General features: G+C 37.3%; 1 protein-coding gene across 3 annotated transcripts in view; it reads left to right on the top strand.

Moving 5' to 3' along the window:
* Positions 1-7,848: 7,848 nt before the first annotated feature.
* The window catches only part of keap1a (kelch-like ECH-associated protein 1a), a 20,722-nt gene continuing 15,226 nt past the window's right edge, over positions 7,849-13,344 (top strand). For 2 of the 3 annotated variants that reach the window (XM_079262789.1, XM_079262787.1), the window contains exon 1: positions 7,849-8,051. The gene's annotated coding sequence lies outside the window, so the exon portion shown is untranslated. Of the gene's footprint in view, positions 8,052-9,871; positions 9,903-13,344 lie in introns of those variants that run through there. The other variant, XM_079262788.1, reaches the window with a different exon arrangement.

Here is a 13,344-nt window from a genome sequence, read left to right as displayed (position 1 = left end):
GTGTGTGTGCCGTGACTGTGTGAGAAAAACAGAGAAAAAGCACTGTTTTTTTTTAGGAACAGTTTTTCTGTGTGTACTTACAGTCACTAAAAAAAGGAGCAGTGGAGAGGAGGAGAAACCGGACTTGGGGTTTAAGAAGGACCCGTCGACCCCCTCCTCACATAGTTTCTAAAGCCAGGATAGCAGCACTGGCATTCGCTGCAATAATGCATGACAGATGTACATCAACCGTGCTCTCGCTCTATCTCTCGGCCTGCGTTTCTCCCTCTCTTTCCCTCTTTTTCTGCCTCCTCCCATCTGGACCCAATGTGTTGCTGGTGATGGGCATCAAAGCATAAACCATTATTAAACTGGGGGAAAAAAAGGGGGATTATTGTGTGATCTTCTCTATAGTGTCTTCTCATCCACTTCTCAAGAGTGGATGCTAATTCTACAGAGTCAATCTTTATTAAGTCTGCCCCCCCCCCCCCCCCCCCCCCCCACCTTCTCTGAATCATGATGAGCAAATCCACGTTTACTTACAGAAGAAAAATAAGCTTAATGAGTACAAAAATGTTCTCAAAAGTGTACCAACTTTGTGGATGGATGGAGCATCACTGAAGTGTGTTTTAATATATAGAAATGTTCTTTTACATTTACAAACATTTGCAGACCGCCATGTCCACAGGATTCACTCAGGAACAGTTTCCACATATAGATACATAACTGAGGAAGTACAATCTTTTGTACAAGAAGCAATACGACTACAAGTCCTCCAGAGTTCTCCGCAAAGTTGTTATCAACTTGTTTTAGACAGAACTTTAATGTATTTTCTGGCAGCAGAATTGAACTCACTTTGTGTGCATGTGATGTTCCACTGAACTGCATGTTAACTTTGCACTAAATGTCAGCCAACAAACATTTTTACCTCGTTTTTTCTCCCTTTGTCAAACGTCTGAGTGCAGATACAACAGTGGTACATTCCCTTAGTTAGGGACTCTTTATTTGTTATTTCCAAAGGTCACAGTTAAGTGGCTCATGAAATTAAGGCAAGGCTAGACTTTTGCGCTGTACAGTAGCTTTACTAGTCATCATCAGTCACCTGAGTGTCACTACAGCATGGTGAGCCCAGTAGTTCTCACACTGCATTGTGTTTCTGTGGTGGAACAGCAGAGGGCAGCACATTCACACTGCATGAGAGGAGGAAGCAGCAGGGCTGAGGAAGACAAGGGGACTAACATGAAGGAGGGGTGAAAGAGACATGATCTCTGACAGAAGGGAACTTGTGATTTGGCACCGTGCTGTTGTACTTTGCTTTATGACTCACCTGCAGCAGTAAAAGTGGACGTCAGAGAAATAATAGAACACCTTCGACATAAAAGTGAACAAAACCAAAGAATATTGTTTAAATTCATGTTTCATGACAATTTTTTTTATGAATGGTGAATCTCAAGGTTAATCTACTATTAGACAAGCAGAGATTTCCAGAGATTTTCAGACAATTTCGGATAACTGTTGAGCTGACTGATTTTAATATTACATTGATTCATTGTCACACTTTCATTAATTAGTTTGGATTTTAGTCCTTTGGAAAATGAATCACATGTCCTTTCAGGCTACAACAAAAATCCCAAGTGCACATTAACTTGTACTTAAATAGCCCGTGTTTCTCCATCAGCTTGCACTAACCAAGCCAACTACACAGAAAAATAGAAAAATCTTAAACTGATTTAATTTCTATTTCTATTCACTTTTTCTTCTTGCTTTTTTTTTTCTTTTTTTTTTTCTTATTGGAACTGATGATAGTGTTATGATTCAGAAAGCTACACAAGAGCGATTCACCAAGATATTTTAAGTTACATTTCATGTCCAATTTAAGAAAACTTCTCATTTCATAAACCCTGCAGTGGACTGGCGACCTGTCCGCAGTGTACCCCGCCTCTAAGTGTGAGTTGTGATGTGCCTGCTAATTAAAGTGTTTGTTTTACACGTTGGTTAAATATTTTATTTTTATTTATTTATTTATTTATTTGCAGAAGACTGTTTTTTTTATTTAATATATAAATAATTTTCTTTGCAGATGTTTTTTCATGATATTAAAGTATGCTGATGCTTTCTTTGCTACCGGGGTTAGGGATTAGCATCTCAGTACCTTGTTCATCTTATTTCCTGGCTCACTTTTCTCTAAGTTTTAATAGAACTCATAAACGGATGCAAAGCAAGTCTATTTGTATTGCACATTTTGTGTACAGTCCCATTTAAAGTACTTTACAAAAAGTAGTATAATTACAGCATGGTGCAGAGGGAGCAATAAAAAGCTCATTTAAAACAACTAAAAATTTTCAATAAGAAGCTACATCAAATCAGACAAATGGAAGAAATAAAAGTTACAGTTTAAAGAAATAGCAGATGTTTCAGATAAAAGCCAGCAAGTAGAAAATGTTTTAACCTTTATTTAAAAACTGCAGAGTTTTAGAGGACCTGCAGTTTTCTGGGAGTTTGTTCCACATGTGAGCAGCATTAAAGCTGAATGTTGCCTCTCAGTGTTTGGTTCTGACTCAGGGAAGAGAAAGTAGATTTGTTCCTTATGACCTGAGGGAGATGGTTGGTGGTTCATAACAAACCAGACCCAGAATGTATTTCGGTCCTAAATCCTTCAGTGCTTTATAAACTAATGGCAGGATTTTGAAGTCAATTGTTTGAAAAACAGGAAGCCAGTGCAATGATGGAGTCACATGATCCACTATCTGGGTGAGGACTTGAGCAGCAGCCTTTTGGACTGACTGTAAACCTGTGAGGACAGTGTTACAGTAGTCTAAAGATAAATGCATGGAAAAGTTTTTCTAAAGCCTGCTGAGTCATCAGTCCTTTAATCCTTGATATGTTCTTCAAGTGAGAAAAGGCCGACTTTACCACTGTCTTAACATGACTGTTAAGATTCAGGTCCGACTCCAGGACTACTCCCAGTTTTCTGACTTTGTCATTAATTTTAACTAAGCTATTTGAAGGTGAGTACTGACATTTAACTTTTCTTCCTGGGTTAAAAAAAATATTATTTTAGTTTTGCCCTCATTATAATAAATCCAATCTTTATTTTTTTCAATGCATTTGATTAGTGTTTGGATCAGACTGTAGTATGATATATAATAGTTATGTAAATTTCTGCATTGTCAGTGTAACTATGGTAACATATTATGTTGTTTAATCATAATATGAGTGAGGAGCATGTAGATGTTAAACGGCAGTGGCCCCAAAATTGAGTCTTGGGGAACTCCACATGTTATTTTTGTTTGCTTCTAGTCACTTATGAACACAAAGTAGTACCTGTCTTTTGAAGAGGACTCAAACAGCTTACTGAGGTGCCAGAAAGTATTACCTGGTTTTTCAGCTGGTAAGATTTTATGGTCATCCGTATCAAATGCAGCACTAAGACCCAGTAGTACCAGGACTGAAATATTTAAGCTGACTGGTAGACATTAAAATGGTTATTTAGTGTCAGGAAGTTGTGTAATTTTTGAAAGACAGTCACACAGTAATTTTTTGAACCGCTTAGTCCAATTAAGGGTGACGGGGAAGCTGAAGCCTATCCCAGCAATCATTGGGTGAGAGGCAGGGTACACCCTGGACAGGACACCAGTCCATTATGGTTGTTGAAAGACAGCTTTTTTATAACCTTACCAAGAAACGGGAGGTTGGGTATCACCCTATAGCTGCTCCTGAGTGAAGAGTCTATAAGTTGTTCTTTTTGAAGAGTTTTGTTTTTTGTTCATGTCCAAGCTGTCAATTTGCTTTGGGGCGGGTTTCTTGTTCACACTGACAAGTAAATCCCAGCAAAATGATAACAGCTAACTCTGCTCTAAGCCAATAGGATTTCAGCATGAGTTGACAGGACTCTTATTTATCTAGCCCCAATCAAGTTTTTTGAAACTATTTTTAGACCAAAAGTAAGCAATTCAGTTGCTTAAGTGTCCATCACATTACACCTGCATCATTTTTGTCCAGACCTGTTTCATGAGTTTATTTTTTTTATATACAATTCTGTTGAAGCATTATTGGAAAGCAATGTCTGACTTTCATTGATTATATTTAATAGATTTTTTTTTTTAAATTTATCATTACTTTTGTCAGATTCAAGTTATTTCTGTGACCATTGTGAGTTTTTGTTTCATTGACAGATGGGTACAAACAATTTTGTCCACATCTGTATATAGGGGGAAATTATATGAATATATAAGGAAAAATATGAAAATATACAAAGAAAAAAACAGAGAAAAGAAGAAGGAAATACAACAGAAGGAAACATAAAGGGAACAGAATAAGGAAATGTATAAAGAAAAGAAGAAAATTATGGAAATTTATACATAAAAGAGTAGAGAAAGAAGGGAAAAATAAATTAATATGTGTATATAATCCCTTATTAATTTCCTTATTTTTTTCCAGATTTATTTTTTTGAAGCATTCCTATCATTCCGTATAGCCATGCATCCTGAAACTATGCAGACAGCTAGTGGTGGATTTAAAATGACAAATGATCTCACCCAGATTTTTCAGGCCGATTGCAGAAAACTGTCTATGTGTCCTCTGATTAGTCACAGTGATTACATATGTTCTTCCTCTGACATATGCAATATATTTACAGCTCCACGTCGACATTCCCGTAAATGGACTTAGCAGACCTTCAGTGCATTTTCTGGTGCACCCATCTGGAGTCATTCCCCCTCCATAAAATATTTATAGACGACATTTGTGTTTTACTGTAATTAAGAGTGCTGTTTCTCCTCCATAATTTCAGTTCATGTGAGGCTTTTATAACTTTATTATTCAAAATTGCCCAAGTTTGTGTAATTATGACAATCAGCAGCTCAAACAAGCATTTAAAAAAGAGAGATAAGGAAAAATGAATTCACAATTAAACTAATTCCCTGTAACCTGTATAAAAGAAGCACATGATAAGATGAGGAACTTCATATCTAATATATATAATATAACCCATCCTGACATCTTATCTGTGAGTAACTTCTGCTTTTGTATGCTTGGTGTTACTAGGTGTGGTGTACTAAGTCTGTGTATTAATCTCTCCATAAGAACATCCAGACTTCCTGAGTGTCACCTTATGATTAAAATACACTGATATTCCAAAACACACCCATCTATGTCTGCCAGTCACGTCTGAAAGCTACTGTGTGTTCTGAGCAATCACTGTGTGCTCAACAAATAAATGTTCAGGAGTCCTTTTTATACACAGTTACTCCCTGAGAGGATCTCAAAGACAGTGCATGACTTTAATTACTAGGTTGTCTCTGCTCATTCCTGTCATAGAGAGAACGACGTTTGGGTGTTTAGAGAGACAATAATAAGCTTGAGATGTGTGTTTCAAAAATACCTGGGAAAGCATTAGGGTTAGGTTTGGCTGTGTTTCAGTATCAGGACAGGAAAAAATAAATAACAAGATCAAGTTTCTTTTTCTTCTGAAGGCTTATTAAATCATTTCCTTTTTATTAGCAATAACCCTGTCAAAGATACTCTCTTAATTACATCATTATGCGCTTGAGAGTCATAAAAAAACGTATCCTTGAAGTGAAATTAGGAAAATTATTAATCATGAATCATCCAGAGTCACTTTGAGCTTTTGAAAATCAACAAATTACATTATTGTTTATGTTTCAAATGAATTAATTTTGCACTGAGATGCTGTAAGAAGGTCCTGCACCACACTGTACTGATAGCTACAAATATAAATGGAAAGCATATACATAAAGATAAAAAACACAGAACTCAATCAAATTAAAGGAAAATGTCCTTCTTGGCCAGTCATTGCTGGGATAAGCTTCAGCTTCCCTGAAGCTGTAACCTTCGTTAGACTAAATGGTTAAAAAATAAATAAATATCCTTTTCTCCTGTTCAGAATAAAATGTTGGAACAAACTGGAAACTTGTTGCATAAACCCTGACCAGCATGTCACCAGCTTCACTTAAAAGGAAATGTCTATGTATTACTGGCAGTTTGGTGTTTGCTGTGTTCCACTAAATGAATGACTGAATCCACAATAACCCAGGCTAATGATTACAAACGCTGCGCCTTTCTCTCTGTGGTCTTGGCTGGATGAGGTGTCTCTGTTATCTGCTTAATTTTGTTTGCTTACGACTCATCCAGCTCTCAGTATTGTTCTTGCTTACATGCTGGTCTTTATGAGATGGAAAAGTTCATAAAATGCACAACTGCTTCGGAGCAGTTCCCAAGACTTTATTGCACAGATGTTATTGTATTCCAAAGACAAGGCCAGAAGTGTTGGTTCCTCATACTTCTGTAAAACAATGCACCATTCTTTTTGAGTGTTTGAACTGAAAAGCTCTTTTATTTGCATACCGTTGGTTTTTGTGTGGGCTACAACAAAGAGGCTGGGTGGCATGTGCAAGTCTTATTCGTGAGATCTACAAAAAAAAAAAGCCTTGAAGAAGGCATAGATGATAAGAGTAACAGCAACGTTTCAAGCAGACTATTTTGCTCAGTTTGCAGTTGTTCTGATATTCTCTGAGTTGAATTTTGCTGCCATGGAGTCATTTAGGTCACTGTAAGTTGATATGAGTGACAACTTTTACCTGCGATGAATCTAAACAAGAGTGGTTGATCATAATGGTTGTGCTTTACTGGCAAAAACACAAAGACACACTCTATAACCTGTCACTGCATTTTCCCTATGCATTCACACACACACACCAAACAGAGGTGTCTCAGGCAGTTTTCAAGTGTGCTCATGATCATAAATATGGAATTGTGACTGTTTCAAGTGGCATGTTCCACAATATGAACCGGCATGACTGTGTTATCACATTTGAATGCCACGTGAGCAGGAAGGAAATTATACTGGTAATTATAGGGTGATTTAGCCTTACACTGAGAGAGAAAATATCAGAATTAGAATTAAACAGATATGTATGTTACTGTAAATCTAAGCAATAAATAAGGAAGATTGACCAGTGAGGCGGTTGTCCATGATTTCCACATGTGCCTATTTACTGTTCTTTATATTTTGCAGCTTCATTCACTTTTATATATATAAAAAAAATTCTCCTGCTCCAAGCCAAAACTAACTTTCAGCCAATCAGACATGAACCAACACCCACAACTGTGCAACTAATTTCCACAAAACTGTTTAAAAAAAAAAAAAAAACTTTAAACCATTGTCTTTAATAATCGTTATTATCTCATTTAGTAAATTTTAAAGAAATAACTCAAGATACCAGTAGCCTTTGCAACGTGGCAAATCAACATGTCTGTTTAAGATGATGGTGTATGCCTTTTTTTTTTCTTCTTTCAGATACTTCTTGAAAGCTTTCTAATCTTCCAACATTCGTGTGAAACCTCCAAGTATGAATCACGCGTTTTTACATGAACATCGGTGTTTGTGTTGTTGTAGCTTTTATTGTTTGCTGAACCATTTAGAGGAAAAAGATGCGTCATCAGGGCAGACCTCTTTTTTTTTTTTTTTCAAACCCATGACTCATCAATAAAACTTTGCAGATTTTTGTTTATTTGTCCCTTTGTTTATTTGTGACTGATATTGTTGGGGGGCAACAACAGGAGCGTGTCTGTGTGTCTTTCTGTCTGTTGGTGTGTTGTGAGAGTGTATCTTTTTTTAATAAACTTATTCCCACTGCCGTTTCAGGACTGGAGTGTTGTTTCAGCTGTGTAACTGTTACATAATCCCCCGCGACGTCCTATCTCTGCTCCATGTTCAGTTTCAGTTTTGAGGAATGCCGCCCTTTGACTTGTTGCCATGTCGCACTTTGTGCATGCGCGTTACCTGCACAGAGTTGCAGCGTCATGTTGGTGCGAAACATTCCTCCTCTTCGCCACCACAACACCAGCCTTCCTGGCCCGCTGCGACGACCAGCGGCCACGACTCTGCACAGTTTCTCCCACTGACGTAGAAGAAGAACGACGTTTTCCTGAGAGCACGTCCTGCGCCGCAAAAAAACCCCTGTCTGGGCGCGTTTCATGTCACTTTAACACGCCTTGTTTCGTTTTGTTGTGGTCCGGAGTCTCACAGCCGACTTCAGGTGCTGTTTTTGGTGAGTGAATCTGCAGTTGTTATTTTTTGTTGTAACACTTTTACACGCTGGGTTGACGCGCCCATCAGGAGGGGAAAAAAGAAAAATCCCAGTTGTTGTTGGTTTCCAGAGTTTCCGATCTAACAGCAATCCCTCGTGACTTTACTTATTTCACCAACAATCCCACTATTCATTGAGCAAGTCCTTAAAAATACGCCACTTGTGCTCAGTTTTTGTTTCCTCAACAGCCTCCAGAAAAGGAATTGAAACCTTTTTGCTCATTGTTTGTGGGGAGAGTGATACTCTTTATATCACAGCTCCTAGATTATATAGCAGTTTTTAGTTTTCTGTCATCTGGAAAGTTTCCATGAATCTCAAGGAGGTGAAAGACTTAAGTGAGCTTTTTCAGTCCAGGAGCAACGCTCCTGTTGTTTCCATTTATTGTTAATTATTTAATAGATTCCGTTTAGAAAACCATTTAATAAAAGCTTGATTTTTTTTTATTTATAGAGTTTTTATTTTGAAAAAAATAAAATATAGTTCATGAAATCTGTAGTAGAAGAATGAATTATTTGACAATGACTTAAAACATGTAACTCAGCGGCACATTACTCAGAATGAAAGTGCAGAAAGAAACTATTTAGCAAATCGCATTGCACAAAAGAGCAATGCCACGATTAGATATTACTGATGCTGTGATCTATTACTGTATTTTATCAGTTGATTCTCAGTTCACTTTGTTCCCACGTGTTGCTTCACACTTGTCAAGATATGCAGGTGTTTTCTTTGTTCAAGTAGGTTGTGTGTTTGCAGTTGCTGATAGTGTGTGATCAGGAGGCCATGTTGAGAAATTGTCCTACTTTCTTAAATCTTATTTTCAAGCTATGTCTAATATAGCAAATGACTGGATTTTATGTTAATTTAAATAAGTGTGTTAAATATTACTCCTGGTCTTTTACAGCCAAATGGCGAATATCATTATATATTAATCTTTTTTCCAGACGCGTTGGTCCACATCAGCAATTTAAACAAGACTAACAACACCATCATCATCATCAAAATAAAACTAAGCTGTGTTAAAGTGTGTTAAGTTGTTATGAAAGATGACTTGTTGTAAATATTTCAAAAGAATGTGTCATGACAACTCAGCAGGTTTAGTCAACATATTTTTAAAGGTTGTGCAACAGAGTCTTCCCTCCTTCATATGCAGTCCCATGTTTTTTTGTCGTGTGTGAGCAGCTGAAAGCTGACTGCACTGGCCAAAGTCAGCAGATTGCTGTTCTGTGTGCACCCTGCCAGCAGAACCAATCTGTAAATGGTTAATTCTCCTGCTCTCAGACATCTCCACTTGTCCTAGCTTTAACTTCTGCTCTTTATCAGCCGCAGAAGACAAACCATCAAAGACTAAATCACAGTTGTAAATCTTGTTTTGAATGTAAAATTTAAAAAAAAACAAAAAAAAAAAACGGATGATTTTCACATTTTGCATTCAACAAACTGTACGAAACTAACGTCTCACAGACATGGAAAGAGCGCTGTAAGTTCTGCACATTGTGTTGTTCACTATTAGTTTTTCTTCTCCTAATCAGGCTTTAAGGGGGTTGACATATCCAGGCACAATGGCCCTTTATGGAAAACTACGTGCTTGCTTCCCCTCTCATTCTCCCAACCCCCCTGCGATCGCGCAAGCTCTCCTCTAAATGAATACAATAATTTTTGTCTTTGTCTTTTCTCCTTTATTAAGTTATTTTCCTCCCTTTCTGTCTTGCAGTATGTTCCCTTCGCAATGTTTCACCTTCCACAATGCTCTGCTTCCATCTGAGTCTGACTCTTTAGGTCATATGATCAGCAAACAGGCCAACTGACTTCAGGGTGAGATGTGAGAAAGCCTTAGGCTGAGCTGATTGTGCAACTCTGCAAGGCTGAACTCTGTCTTTCCAAAGAACCTTTTGCTTTACTCATTACAACGTTGACAAAATGCAGATGAAATCAGTTCAACTAGAGGTCATCATAGGAAAGTGGTTTGGTCACCAGCAGGATCTGGCTTTTCATGACAGGAGTCGATCTGCTGCCGACCTTTTTGTTAAATTGAAGAATCTTGATGATTCATTTTCTGTAACTAATGGACAGAACTACTTCCCCGTAAAGCAGCGAGTAACACTGGAATGCAGATGTTTGGTGTTTCCTGGGCATGAAGTTATTCTGCTTACTGTTTTTACATCGAGTTGCTCTACAAGCAACTGATATCTTTGTTTTTCTTAGTAGCCACTGGTCAGTCCATCCGACTGCTTTGTAAGGGTGTATTAATTGTATGAAATCAGTCAGTAAAAGTTGCATACGCCTTCAAAGAAATAATGTTTCTGGTGATATACATCAATCTCTGAACTAATACGACAAATGCAGATGTGACAAATATTTGCATGTAAACATGCACATACAGTTGTGCTCATATTCATTCATACCCTTTCATTAAAGAAGGAAAAAAACAGCTGCCTGTAAAATAAGCTAAAAATTGAGTAAAGTAATAATCAATAAAAATTTTATGAAAATCACGACATTATTTTCTAATTCTGGATCAATAGAAATATTTTTTTTAAAAGCAAACACATAAGATCATTTATTACATATTACGTCACAAATACACTAATATTTTGTTGAAAAATCCTTTAATGTTTCTGCTACAGTCAGGTGTTTTCTGTTCCTCTCAGTCAGACTTCTGCACCTGTTGACAGGTATTTTGTCCCACTGTTCAACAGAAAAGTGCTCCAACTTGTCCAGGACCAATTTGTTTGTTTGTTTTCTTTTCTTTTTTCAACTCAATTAAATGAAAAAAACAGTGTCTTATATTACTAAATTATATTTTTGCAAATTTTTAGTTATTGTTCCTTTTTTAAGTCTCCAGTTATTTGAGTGACTGTTGTAAATTCAGCCTTTTCTTTAATGAAAGAGGATGAATACATAGAAGCACAACTGTACATTCAACAAACCAACAAGACGCTTGCTCCATCCTTTACTTTAATATTTGTTTTAATCATCCGAAGCAAAGATAGAAATGTAAATGTGCAAAGAATCCGACTTACAACACTGGGATTCTTTTCATCCTCACAGGATCTGCATTATGATCCATAACTTTAAGCTTCAACCCAATTTAAACAAATTATTGATCAGAATCTGTCCCAAAACAACTGTAACACAATAAGCTATCAGGCCAAAAACCTTTTCTAACAGAATGCTTTCTCCAAAATATCCATTCAGTGAAGTATTTTACGGCGTCGGCCTTATTTCTTTTAGGCTCATAAGTTGCAGTGTGCTGCACAAAGAGCTAAACAATTACATGTTTACCTGCAAATCTCTGATCATCACCGACATAATGCCATGCTAAGCGGACTCGGCTTTAGTTAGAAATGCATTCAAGTGAAAAAGGGGCAGTGCTGGCGCCAGGCGATCCATCATAGACACGAAGAGGTGTAATGCCACGTATCCATCATAAAACAACTAACTGTAATCCCTACATAAATACGGGGATTTAGAAAGATAACAGAAGCTTGTATTAACAGAGTGGCTGAGGAAATCTGGCACAAACTGACCGACTGCGTTAATGTAAGAATTAGTGAAATATGTTGGTTGATCAGGATTTTATCTTATCATTTTTTAAATTTGAGCTGTTGGCCTCACTGGCACCATTAAAACAAGCATCATACGCCGCTTTTCTGATACCTGAGTGTAGCGATTAAAGAACTCAGAACTATATTTCCTTTAATCGGCATATTTAATTTTAGCTTTACTGACAAGCAAAGCAAACACTCCTTTATCATGAAGCGTGTTTGCATACGTCGATCTGTTTATGTTGATTTAGTTTGCTGCATCCAAAATGCCAGACACAGAATAATGTTATTAGCATGTGGCCTGTAGTGACATTTACTTCTTTATTTAGAAGTCAGACAAGTTCCTGTCAGCACAGAGATGAAGTGAATCATGGCACCGGCTTGTCTTGACTCCTAGAACTAGTTTTACTTTAAATCCAGACAATAAGTGGAAACGTGGAGGAAAATGTGACTCAGAAAAGCAGTGGACTGACAGCCTCTGGTGTGTGGAGTTCATTCATACTTTTTGTTTCAACGGCATGAATATGGATGTATGTTCATCAGCCAACTGTTGTTCAGGCATTCATGTGTGACTCACACTTGCAGTGTTTGCCATTTACTCTTGGTTGAAGCTGGCGGAGAGGATGAGAGTTTCAAGTGGAGACGCAGGAGAAAAAAAAAACGAAAGAAAGGGGTTGAACAACCTTTTAAGCCTGTGGTTATTGTTTTGACGCATCTGCTAGAAAATTGCACACCTACTGTAAAATGAAATTAGGTTATTTCTGAAACCATAAGGTTGATTTGAATATGTTTGGGTTAGGGTTTGTAAAGGTTAGTCATAGTAAAGGAAACAGGTGTGAGAATAGTTGAGATGCGTAAATATGTGTGTTAATGGTGAAGACTCCGCTCTTCAAGGAGCACTTCAACACTTAGCTCTATTTGTTGGAAAGTTGGAGAACCGAGCCCAGTTCTTTGCAACAAACATTATTTATTATTCTTTGTATTGTAACATAGGTGATATTATGGGGTGGGAACGGAGGAAAAAAAAAAAAAGAGCCTATAGCACTTCATATAAGGACCTGCGTCCAAGTGGACAGTCCACTAGCATCTTCCTACGATGTCCTCTACTGTTTGATTTCGTGCTTGTGTTGTTCTTACTTATATGTAAGTCGCTTTGGATAAAAGCGTCTGCTAAATGACAATAGAATAGAATAGAATAGAATAGAATAGAATAATGGTGGGGGAAAAAAGGATAATACATAGAACAAGTGAAAAAGGTTTTGGCTCACCTCCCTTTTAGGATAAAAATGAATCTCTGTCTGGAATGATGCAGCTGCAGCTTTAAAGCTCTATCAATTCAAAGTACAATACTTTAACATTATCTCTGCAAAGGTCAACTATGATAAAGTGAAATAGGATAAAAGTTAGAGAGTTCATCCGGTCCAGGCAGGTCGTCCTAAAGAGCCTTTTTGATGCAGTTCGGCAGCATCTGGGACCACAGGTTTTATAAAGTTAAAGATGGGAAAGTCTGGAGTGTCTGAACAAAAAGACGACCAACATCATCTTCTTCCAGTGTTGCTTGAAATAAACACAAAGCTTCCTGCCACATGCGCAGCCAAAAATACTCCATGAACAGTAAAAATCAGCAGAGAGTCACACAGCAGCTGGAAGATAATGTTTGTGTTAATCTGGTGAACATCATCAACATTATTGTTGTCATGTTTTTTTTT

This window comes from Telmatherina bonti (genome assembly GCF_933228915.1).
Source record: "Telmatherina bonti genome assembly, chromosome: 22".
In the NCBI taxonomy this organism is placed as follows: domain Eukaryota; kingdom Metazoa; phylum Chordata; class Actinopteri; order Atheriniformes; family Telmatherinidae; genus Telmatherina; species Telmatherina bonti.
The sequence above is the reverse complement of the archived record's forward strand: the minus strand, read 5'-3'. Positions and strand labels throughout refer to the sequence as shown.